This window comes from Mirounga angustirostris, unplaced genomic scaffold (genome assembly GCF_029215605.1).
Source record: "Mirounga angustirostris isolate CCGP_5_RB_7025 unplaced genomic scaffold, mMirAng1.0.hap1 SCAF_1, whole genome shotgun sequence".
Classification (NCBI taxonomy): Eukaryota; Metazoa; Chordata; class Mammalia; order Carnivora; family Phocidae; genus Mirounga; species Mirounga angustirostris.
The window spans coordinates 161,702,383-161,714,603 of record NW_026991709.1 but is presented as its reverse complement, the minus strand read 5'-3'; the positions used below and the strand labels follow the sequence as shown (position 1 = coordinate 161,714,603).

Genomic DNA, 12,221 nt, shown 5'->3' with positions numbered 1-12,221 from the left:
TATTAAAACTGAGTCAATTACAAATAACAAAATCTGAACAGTCCTTTAATTATTAAAGAAACTAAGTAGTTAAAAATCTTTCCACACCCTAATAGTTTTACTGGTGTGTTCTACAGGCATTTAAGAACCAAAAAACCCTGCAATTTTACATAAATTATCATAAAAAGTAGAAAAGGAGGGGCCTTACTCCCAATTCCCTTTATGAGGCTATGCTAAACTTGATACCAAAATACACTCCCATTCATTTATCATCTCTATTCCTTTCCAAATCACATTTAAGTTATGAGTAAGGATTAAAAAAATGTACAGACCCACAAGGACAAAAAGGATAGTCAAGAAGGTGACAGTGGATCACAAATATTAACAGACTTCAGGAAAATGGAAAGCAGAAGGTGGAATGGAAACCAACCCAGTGAGAGGAGGACTTGGTGTGGTGCTGCCATTTCTTCCGTCTTGGGTCTCTGCGCCTCTCACAGAACTTCCGATAGCACTATGCTGGGATAGAGTATCCGAAGGTTCGCAACTTCTGTGGCCCACAGGAGCCACTATGAGGAGGGCCCTGGGAAGAATTTGCCATTTTCAGTGGAAAACATGTGACGGTTACTAATTATGACAACTGTGTACTTCGGATCTGATTTGTTGCACCTTTTTTTTTTTATAGCAAGATACCAACTACTTAAGAAATAAGGATGTTTTAATTAATCCATTAAACAGATGTGAAAAGGAGCATTTTAAAAGGTGCAGTCTTGCAATCTCTGAAAAATGGATCAAACTCTTGAATTCAATATGCTTGATATGTTTATAAATAAACTTATGGCATGAATCCTTAATGCTGCTTCCCTGAACCATGGAATATAATAATTGTGCTTATGTTTTTATTTGGGAAATATTTCAGTATTTGTTTGGTTGAAATATGTGTGCGATTTAGCTTGTTTCTTGGTTTTAAATTTTGAGATTTTATTTAATTTTTGATTACTAGGTCTGGGCCTTGCTGGTAATTTATGCTATAAAAAATGCAAACTTGACTTTTGTCCCATAATTTTTTTAATTGAAAAAGAGGAAAAAGGTTCTTATAGTCTTCTTTACTTTGAAGCAGTAAAACTGTTATTCTTCATGAGTTGATAGTTTATCATGAGGAAAACCAATTGTGTATACAGAGTGAAGTCCGAGAGCTTTTTTTCCCCTCCAGACCTATAATCTAAAACTAAAATTTTTGGCTTGATAAATTTGCTATTGACCAATACTAGTCTTGTTTAGACTGAATGAAAGTAGAACATCTGAAATGAAATGTAATAGCATGCAAGAGAGAATACAGGAAATACTCCAAGTTTATTCTGGAACTTTAGTAGAAATGGACTATAACACGGCTCTGATTAGTAATTGTATCAATGAATCAAATTTATATTACAGATAGTGAAATGCTGCTAGCTACTTAAAATGTAAATGACTTAGTCCCTAGGGCTTTGTATTAGGGCAGGAAAAAGATAGTTGCTGAATGTTTTAATCCTAGTTTGGTCACTTTTGGAATACCACTGGTGTTAGAAGAATGCTGTAAATGGGTGGTCCGCTTGAGTGCTAGACTTTTGGGTGATTGGGGGTGCTGTAGTTTTTAAACCAATATTTAACAAGAAAGTATTTATGGATTCTTGAAAAATTGCTCTGGGTGGTTCTACATCTCTTCATGCAACAACAGCTGCCTAAATTTGTTCTCATGATAACATTAAATTCCCTATGTACCCCTAATGTTAAACTACGGGGTACAGATTTGCTGGAATCTTAAAAAAAACTCTTTTCTCTCAATTTATGTGACAGGGCCTATCTTTATATTCTTCAATAACCATGTAACAACTACTTAAATATGGATACAGTTAAGTCTTTATGACTTTGCCCGGCTTTAAAAAAAACAAAACAAAAGAAACCGACTCAGCAGAATGAACAAAGCTGAATTCCAGGGACTACAGAGGGGCTAGAAAATGAATTCCTACCCCAGGACCCCAGAAATGCTCAGTACTAGAATTCTAGGTCCCACAGAAAGCTGGGCTGAGAAACAGGCTAAAATCTAGGGGACTGGCTGTGGTGCAGCCAGGAACTCACCACCATAAGCAAAAGCATCACCTCCTCATTCACTGCAGAATAAAGAAATATAGTCAGTGGATAAGTTGAACCAAAGAGGCCCCAGACCCAGGGACATCAAACACATTTTCACAGCGAAGGAGGAGCCCTGTCTTCTGTTTTCAAAGAGGCAGATTAAGTAAAAGTACTGAAGGTAAACCTCCAACCCCCTTCCTTGTGCCACACCTTTTAAACAACAGCAGCAGCAGCTGCAAAAAATACTGGCATTAGGTGTATATCTCAGACAGAAAACTGAACAATTCTTTTTTCTTTTTATTTTTTATTCTTTAAAGATTTTTATTTATTTGTCAGAGAGAGAGAGAGCGAGCACAAGCAGGGGGAGCAGGCTCCTTGTTGAGCAGGGAGCCCAATGCCTGGGCAGGACCCCAGGATCATGACCTGAGCTGAAGGCAGACACTTAACCAACTGAGCCCCCCAGGCGCCCCGAAACTGAAGAATTCTTGACAAGAAAAAACGAATGGCCTCAGAAAAGAAACCTATAGTGACATCTGGGGCACCCTCCAAACAAAATGTGTGGGTGACTATGTAATCACCCCAAAGTAAAATCAAACCAAACTAGTTGACAAGCCTTAAACACTTTTTTGTTTTCAATTGTAAGTGCTTCATTCTTAAATGTGAACCAAAAACAAGGATCATTAATCATTTGAGGAAAGCTTCCTATGAAAGAAACTAAAAGAAACAAAAGAACTTGGATAACACAGCAACTATGTAAAAGCAAAGGAAAACTAGAAAGAGCAAAAAGAGACAATAAAAAGCTGCCATACAGTTCCATCTGGTTCTACCCCCACCCCTGCGGTGGGTTACAGCCACTCTGGCGGCCCAGCCTCGCAAAGGCTCTGTCTGGTTCACCCCTGACCTCCAGGAAGCCCAAAGGAAGAAGGTCAGCTACTCTGAAGGGGTGGAGTCAGGGGAGCCCAGGGGATCCAGGAGGTTGTCAGCTAAACCTGCAGTGGAAATGAAGCCAAAAGGGCAGGAAACCATAAATGTTCAGACAAAAAAGTGCACCAAGGGGAAAAGGGGAGCAAAGGGAGTAGTTTACCAGGAAACTAAAGACGGTTTTTCCGTAAAAAACAGAGAAACTAAGAATGAGGAGAGTCCAGCCTCTGAAGAAGCAGGAGAGAAAGAGGCTAAGTTTGATTAATATCATATAACCTGTCTTATCAGGGGTCCATCTCCCTTCCTGTACAACCCAGAGGAATATTTTTATCAACTATTTTGTAGATACAAATGTTTTCAGTAGCTCTAGTAAGGTTTTTTTTTTTTGAAGATTTATTTATTTGACAGAGACACAGCGAGAGAGGGAACAGAAGCAGGGGGAGTGGGAGAGGGAGAAGCAGGCTTCCCGCCAAGCAGGGAGCCGAATGTGGGGCTCAATCCCAGGACCCTGGGACCATGACCTGAGCCGAAGGCAGACACTTAACGACTGAGCCACCCAGGCGCCCCTCTAGTAATGCTTTTAGGAAAGGAATCCCACCTCATCCCATTTTTAAAGTGTAAATGACTTTTTTATTTTTTTAGGTAAAATCGTTTGCTGGTTGTTTATTTTTTGGGTACAGCCTGAAAACAGTGAGATATTGAATGTGTAACACTTTATCTTAAGTGTCAGCTTAACATTCCATAGATGGGAGGTAGTTTTTATATCCTATTAAATAGAACACACTAAACGGCAATTTGGAGTCACACTTGTACATTTACTATGCCTTGAACATTTTAACTTACTTCTGTTCCCCATGTTGTTTTTAGTAGAACTGTTTTCTAAAGAACACTCCTTGATCTTGGCTGTCCCTGTCAGAACTGCTTGCACTCTGAAACATCTTTGGGTAGTGCTAGTCCACTTTTCCTAGTAACTTTGTTAATGCGCTGTGAAAGACTGACAATGTATGTATATGACATTAAATTGTTAATTAATGGGGCTTATCATGTAATATCAATATTTGAAGATACTGGTAATTGATAACTTGTAAGGAAAATTTACTTTCAAATTTTAAGCTGGAATAACTACTTAGAAAAGAACCACAACTACTTGGCTTTTTAAATATTCAGTACATATCTCAAGAATTGTGTACAAATTGAAATGTCTGAGTGCTGATGCTCAAAACAAAACGAAAAAAGTGTTTAAAGAACAGTACACCAGCAGCAGCAGGAGTTGGGGTGTTTACTCTTTGCCACAAGGTATTATTTGCTACGTGCCATGCTTTATATGCATTAACTCATTTAATTCTCACAGTGATCCTCTATAAAGTAAATATAAACATTAACCCCATTTGACCGGTGGAGAAATTGGCAAAGCAAGATTAAATGATATACTCGTGCAACTGCTAAAGGCCGAAGACAGATATAAATCAGGAACTATCCCTGAAGTAGACAGAGTTGGAAAAAGGAGAGAAAAGATGAGTAATTGAAAAGGTTAGTTCAAGAGATCCAAAATCCAATTAATTAGTTCTGGAAAGAGACTAGAAAAATACTGAGGGAAGAAATTATCAGAGAACTAGTATACAACAATTTCCTAGATTTGAAGAGACTTTCTGAGTACCAGTACAATATATGAAAGAGTAACTACATCAAGAGATAATGTGAAATTTCAGAACAGGGATGAAGAAAAAATATTAACAATAGGGGTGGAGGGAAGTATAAAAGGAGGCAGAATGAAAGAGAAAGAAACAGAGAGAAACAGAGGGAGAGAGAGAGAGGGAAGGTCACCTACAAGATCAAGAGTACAAACAGCCTTTTCAAAACCAACACTCCACGCTGGAAGACAATAAAATGATGCCTCAAATTCTGAGGTAAAATTATTTTCTAAAAACTTAGATTTCTACTCTTAGTCTAACTATTAAACATGTGGGTGTAAATAAAGACATATTTAGATATATAGCTGACCCTTGCATATGAGTTAGGGGCATCAACTCTGTGTGTAGTTGGAAAATCTACGTATAATTTTGGCTCCCCCAAAACTTAATTACTAATAGCCTACAGCTGACCCAAAGCCTCACTGATAACATAAAGTTGATTAACACATATTTTTTTCAAAGATTTTTATTTATTTGAGAGAGAGAGAGAGAGAGCAGGGGGAGGGGCAGAGGGAGAGGGAGAAGCAGACTCCCCATTGAGCAGGGAGCCTGATGAGGTGATCAATGCAGGGATCGATCCCAGGATCCCGGGATCCCGACCTAAGCTGAAGGCAGACACTTAACTGACTGAGCCACCCAGGCGCCCCATATTTTGTATGTTTTATGTATTATATAGTCTATTCTTACAAAAAAGTAAGCTAGAAAAAAGAACATGTTATTAAGAAAGTCATAAGGAAGGGGGTGCCTGGCTGGTTCAGCTGGAAAAGCATATAACTCTTGATCTTTGGAGTCGGGAGTTTGAGCCCCACGTTGGGTGTAGAGATTACTTAAAAAACAAAACAAAGCGAAAACTTAAAAAGTGTAAAAAAAATTCAGAGAAAATACATTTATAGTACTGTATTTACTGAAAAAATCTGCATATAAGTGGACTTAAGCAGTTCAAACCCATGGTGTTCAAGGGTCAACTGTGTAAGATCTAAAAAGAATTCACTGGGGCGCCTGGGTGGCTCAGTCGGTTAAGTGTCAGCCTTCAGCTCAGGTCATGATCTCAGGGTCCTGGGATCCAGCCCCGCATCGGGCTCCCTGCTCAGCGGGGAGTCTGCTTCTCACTCTCTCTCTCTGCCTCCCCCTGCTTGTGCTCTCTCTCAAATAAATAAAATGAAAAAAAAAAAAAATTAAAAAAATTCACCTCTGATGTATACCCTTTCCTAGGAAGCTTTTGAAGCATGTTACTTCCATTTTTATTTAATTATTATTATTATTTTTTAAGATTTTATTTATTTGACAGAGAGAAAGGGAACACAAGCAGGGGGAGTGGGAGAGGGAGAAGCAGGCTTCCCGCCAAGCAGAGAGCTCGATGTGGGGCTCGATTCCGGGACCCTGGGATCATGACCTGAGCCGAAGGCAGATGCTTAACGACTGAGCCACCCAGGCGCCCCCATTTTTTTTTTTTTAAGGAAAAAAACATGGACTCAAGGAAACAAAGACTCCAAACGAGAGAAGTCAAGAATGACAGCTGTGCAGCAGGCCCAAAAAGCAATCAGTAAGGACTGGAGCAGGAGATCAGAGGGCTTTACAAGGAATGTTTTCATGGAAAAAAAAAAAAAACAGGAAACTGAAAATTCCTCTGATGTATTTGTATGGAAAATAGGGTTTTACAATTTTATAATTTTTACAATACTGGAGACACTAGGAAGTATTTGTACTAAGTGTCATAATTGGGTAACAGAACATTAATTAATGCAAAGAGGATATAATTTAATGAGAGAATGAAGGGAGGAGAGATGGAAATGGGAGGTGCTGAATGAAAACTAAAATTTCTTCATCCATAATAGTAAGCCAAAAAATATCTAATCTTGGAAATGAAAGTGCAAACATTACTACTGATTTTGCAGAAATAAAATGGATTGTAAATGAGTACTATGAATAACTGCATGCCAACAAACTGGGCAACCTGGATGAAATGGACAAATTCCAACAACCATACAACCCTACCAACTTTTAATCATGAAGAAATAGAAAATCTCAACAGACCTATAACTAACTAGAAGAATGAATCATTATTAATCAACACCCTTCTCAAAAAATAAATAAATAAAAATAAAATAACATAAACAAGCCCTGGACCAGTCCTGGTGAATTCTAGCAAACATTTAAAGTAGAATTAACAATAATCCTTCTCAAAGTCTTCCAAAAAACTGAAGAGGAAGGAATACTCCCAAACTCATTCTATGAGGCTAGCATTAGACACTACAAGAAAAGAAAACTACAGCCCAGTGTCCCTTATGAATACCAATGAAAATTCCTCAAACAAAACAGTAGCAAACTGATTATCAGCAGCATGGTAAAAATACTGCACGTCATGACCAAATGGGACTTATTCCTGCAATGCAAGGATGGTATGACATACAAAAATTAATCAATGCAATATACTGCATTAACAGGATGAAAGGGAAAAAACACAAGATAATCTCAATTAATGGAGAAAATGCATTTGACAAAATTCAACACTCCTTCACAAAAACATTCAGCAGAGCAGGAATAGAAGGAAACTATCTTTTTTTTTTTTAAAGATTTTATTTATTCATCTGACAAAGAGAGACACAGCGAGAGAGTGAACACAAGCAGGGGAAGTGGGAGAGGGAGAAGCAGGCCTCCCGCGGAGCAGGGAGCCTGATGCAGGGCTCAATCCCAAGACCCTGGGATCATGACCCAAGCAGAAGGCAGACGCCCAACGACTGAGCCACCCAGGTGCCCCTAGAAGGAAACTATCTTAACATAATAAAGGTCAAATGTGAAAAAAAAGAAAACAAAACCCCACAGCTAATACAATATTCTGTGATGAAACACTGAAAAATTTTCCTCTAAGGTCAGGAAGACAAGTATGCCCTCCCTCACTTCCACTAAATTATATTGGAAGTTCTGGCCAGAGCAGTTAGGCAAGAAAAATAACAAAAGGCACCCACACTGGAAAAAAACAAGTACAATTATCTCTATTCACATATGATATGATCTTCCATATAGAAAATCCTAAAGATTACACACACACACACACACACACACACACGGACAAACTGTTAGAACTAATAAACCATTAAAGTTGCAGGATACAAAATCAACACATAAAAATCAGTTACATTTCTATACATTAACAATGAACATGATAAAAGGAAATTAAGAAAACAATTCCATTTACAATAGCACAAAAATAAAATGCTTAAAAATAAACTTACCCAAAGGAAGTAAAAGACTTAAACACTGAAAACTACAAACACAGCTGAAAGAAATTAAATACATAAATAAATGGAACACATACTATGTTCATGTATTGGAAGATTTAATATTTTTAAGATGTCAATACTACCCAAAGCCATCTAACAGATTCAATGTAATCCCTAGGGACTCAAATCCCAACAATGTTTTTTATAGAAATAGAAAAACCCACCCTAACTTTCATATGGAATGTCAAGGGACCCAAAAATAGCTAAAACAATCTCAAAAAATTAGAACAAAGTTTGATGTCTCACCCTTCCTGATTTCAAAACTTAATGCAAAGCTACAATAATCAAATCTGTATGGTAGTGGGATAAAAACAAACATACTGACTAGTGGAACAGAATTGACTTCAGAACCTTGAGGATATTATGCTAAAACTAAGCCAGTCACAAAAAGATAAGTTCTTTATGATTCCACTCCATATATATGAAGTATAAAAAGTAGTCAGATTCATAGAAAGAATGATGGTTGCCAGGGGTTGGGAAGAGAGGAAAATGGGTAATTGTTTAGTGGATACAGAGTTTAAGTTTTACAAAATAAAAAAGTTGTGGAGATCCACTGCAGAACAATGTGAATGTACTTTACTGTGTATACTTAAAAATGGTTAAGATGGTAAATTTTATATGGCTTTTACCATAATTAAAAAAAATAGAGAACCCAGAAATAAATCCTTGCATATGTGTCATATGATTTTCAAAAAGGAGGCTAAGACCATTCAGTGGGGGAAAGGACAGTTTTTTCAACAAATGGTGCCAAGAAAACTGGATATCCACATGCAAAAGAATGAAGTTGGCCCCTTATGCTATTCCATATATGAATGGATCATAAACCTAAAACATAAGAGCCAAAACTATGAAACTGTTAGAAGAAAATATAGGGGAAAAGCATGACAATGATTTTGGCAGTGATTTCATGGATATGGCCCCAAAGGCACAGGTAGCAAAAGAAAAAAAATGAATGAACTTCATCAAAACTAAAAACTTTTTTTTGTCCTTCAAACGGCACTATCAAGAGAGTGAATACACAACCCACAAAATGGGAGAAAATATTTATAAAGCTTATGTCTGATGAACTTTACTATCCAGAATATGTAAAGAACTCCCACAACTTAATAGAACTACTCAATTAAAAAATGGGCAAAGGTCTTGAATAAAGAGGATCTCTAAAATTGATATCCAGGGCGCCTGGGTGGCTCAGTTGGTTAGGCGACTGCCTTCGGCTCAGGTCATGATCCTGGAGTCTGGGTATCGAGTCCCGCGTCGGGCTCCCTGCTCAGCGGGGAGTCTGCTTCTCCCTCTGACCCTCCCCCCCTCATGCTTTATCTCATTCTCTCTCTCAAATAAATAAATAAAATCTTAAAAAAAAAATTGATATACAAATGGTCAATAAGCACATGAAAAACTGTTCAACATCACTGATTATGTGGGAAATGTAAATCAAAACCAAAATGAAATATCATTTCATACTTCCCTGGGGTGGCAATTATAAAAAAGAAAGCAGAAAATAGCAGGTGTTTGGGAGAATGGGGAGAAATCGGAACCCTTGTGCACTGCTGACAGAAATATAAAATGGTGCAGCTGCTAAGGAAAATAGTATGGTGGTTCTTCAACAAATTAAACATAGAATTACCATATGATCCAGCAATTCCACTTCTGGGTATATACCCCCAAAACTGAAATCATGGATTTGAAGAGGTATTTGTACACCCATACACCCATATTCATAGCTGCATTGTTCATAGTAGCCTAGAGGTGGAAGCAACGTAAGTGTCCATGGACAGATGAACTGATAACAAAATGTAACATATACACAATGGAATATTTTTTGGCCTTTTTTAAAAAAAGGAAGATATATATATATATATATATATATATATATATATATATGTATGTATTTTTTTTTTTTTTTTAAGTAAGCTCTATGCCCAATATTGGGCATGAACTCACGGCCCTGAGATTAAGAGATGCATGCTCTACTAACCGAGCCAGTTAGGCATCCCTAAAAAGGAGGAAAATTCTAATATATGCTACAGCATTAATGAACCTTGAGGATATTATACTAAATGAAATAAGCCTATCAAAAAGGACAGATATTATGATTCCACTTATATGAGGTACCTACAGTAGTCCAATTCATAGAGAAAAAAATGGTGGTTGCTAAGGCAGAGGGGAAGAGGAATGGCAGTTAATGTTAAGGAGTACAGAGTTTCAGTTTGGGAATTTGAAAAGTTTTGGAGATGGATGATGGTGATGGCTGCTGAATAATGTGAATGTGAACTTAAAAAGACCACCACAGAACCAGACATTTAAAAATGGTTATAATGGTGAACTTGGTATTTTACTACAAAACAAAACACAACACTTCTTCCCCCCCAAAAGGACAATGTCTAACACTGATTTAAAAAACAAAAAAGGGCAGGGGAAGGTTATTTTTAGAAATAAGGAGTTAAATACCAGAAGAAATCAAATTTAGAGAGGGAGACTTGGGGATAAGGAAGGGTAAGGGTGGTTCAGGAGCTTGCTGTTTCCTATTTCAAGCCGAACATAGTATTGGCCAACTTTCAAGTCTATGTATATGTACTTCACTTCGACAAGAAAATTAAAACTTAAATGTCCAGCTTGTACGAGGGCAGAATAACAGAATTTAATGTAATGAGTTGGTCTTCTGAGGACACTGGAAACCTGAAACCTGAGCAGTGACTGTTTTTTCCCACTTGAGGATGTAGCTTTGCCAGTACGGAGTTCTATTCAAGAACCGGGAGAGCCATATGTTTTTAAACATTCCCTTATATGGAAAGTTGTTTTCTCCAATGGTGATGCAAGCCCTGCTGATAAAAGAATAATGGGGTCGTAAGAATCTGGCTATTTTCTCTGTGGTGACAGGACCTTCCTATTCAAAGAGGATCTGATGGCTGAGAGCCCCTTAGACAGCCTGGGGCCCAGGAAAATGCCTTGCCAAGATCTGTGAAGCCACCACCCTCCCACTGCGTAAACATACACTCAACTTACAGTTTGGGTGAATGAATGGGCTCTTTCTGCCAACCAGTAAGTAACTCAAAATGCTCCAACGAGTTAACTCCTAAATTTTTCTAACTCAAAACATTGAGTTAAAAAGTGTCTTTATTTCATGTAGGCAATATGAAGAAACACTAAGTCTGGATGTTTGTGTGTTTTATTATTTCCAGCTATAGAGGGAAATTTTAAATGCTTAAAAAATAGTGAAGCCCTTTCAAAAATCCATTTATTTCATAAATGAAAAGCAAAACTAATGCTATTATTAGGTATGATTCAATCTTCTCCTGCTCTAGTTACAAATTCTCAACTATCCCCTTTTAAAAATTAACCATATTGGGGGCACATGGATGACTCTTGGTTTCAGCTCAGGTCATAATCCCAGGGTTGTGGGATTAGGCCCCCAAGCTGGGCTCTGCGCTCAGAGTGGAGTCTGCTTGGCCCTCTTCCTCTGCTCATCCCCTTCACTTGCACTCTATCTCTAAAATAAATAAATAAATAAAATCTTAAAAAAATTTAACCATATTGTTCTTTATCAAGTTTCATAGTCAACTCCATAGCACAAAGATTTTGCAGAAGCTTGAATTTAGCCACGCTTCTGACACTCTGTCCATGGAAAGAATCAATAATTTGTTGAATTGTTTAAATAAGTGTTACAATTAAAACTTGGAAAATGAAGTTTGTATAAAGACAATTGTCCATAACCTGGAAAACTAAAAACACTGTTAGTATTTAGGATATTTTAAAAAATGAACTTATTGGATAGTGATTAAAGGCCTGGGTTCTGATGTCACTCACACAGGAGTTTGAAACCTGGCAAAGTAATCTCATCTCTCTACCTCTCAGTTTCCTCATTTAAAGTGGGGAAAGTAATACTTTCCTTGTAGTGTTAATGGAAGTATTAAATGAGATGATAAGCTTAGCATAATACCTGGCACACTGTATTACATAGTAGATGGTATATAGCTATAAATATTAGGTATAAATATTTTACAAAACTGGAATCAAACTGTATATTGGTTGTTTTTTAATGCATAGTTTATTGTATATGTAAATCATCCTTTACTATTTTGGGAAGTAGATAATTCTAATTAATAAGTGAAAGTTGTCACAAATCCCTTTAGGTTTCTGTCCCCCCATTTCTTTTTATTCTTTTATACTGGAAAATACTTTCTAATTTTGGCAGTGGCATCTGGCTGCTTATATACTGTTTTTTAAAAAAGTTTTATTATTA

At 37.2% G+C, this 12,221-nt stretch overlaps 1 protein-coding gene across 9 annotated transcripts in view; it reads right to left on the bottom strand.

The window, feature by feature from the left end:
• Nucleotides 1-12,221, bottom strand: part of NR2C2 (nuclear receptor subfamily 2 group C member 2) — a 97,502-nt gene that overhangs the window by 64,328 nt on the left and 20,953 nt on the right. The window contains exon 2 of one of the 9 annotated variants that reach the window (XM_064591715.1): nucleotides 410-559. The exons of the other annotated variants lie outside the window; for them this stretch is intronic. The gene's annotated coding sequence lies outside the window, so the exon portion shown is untranslated. The remainder of the gene's footprint in view (nucleotides 1-409; nucleotides 560-12,221) is intronic. 9 annotated transcript variants of the gene reach the window in all.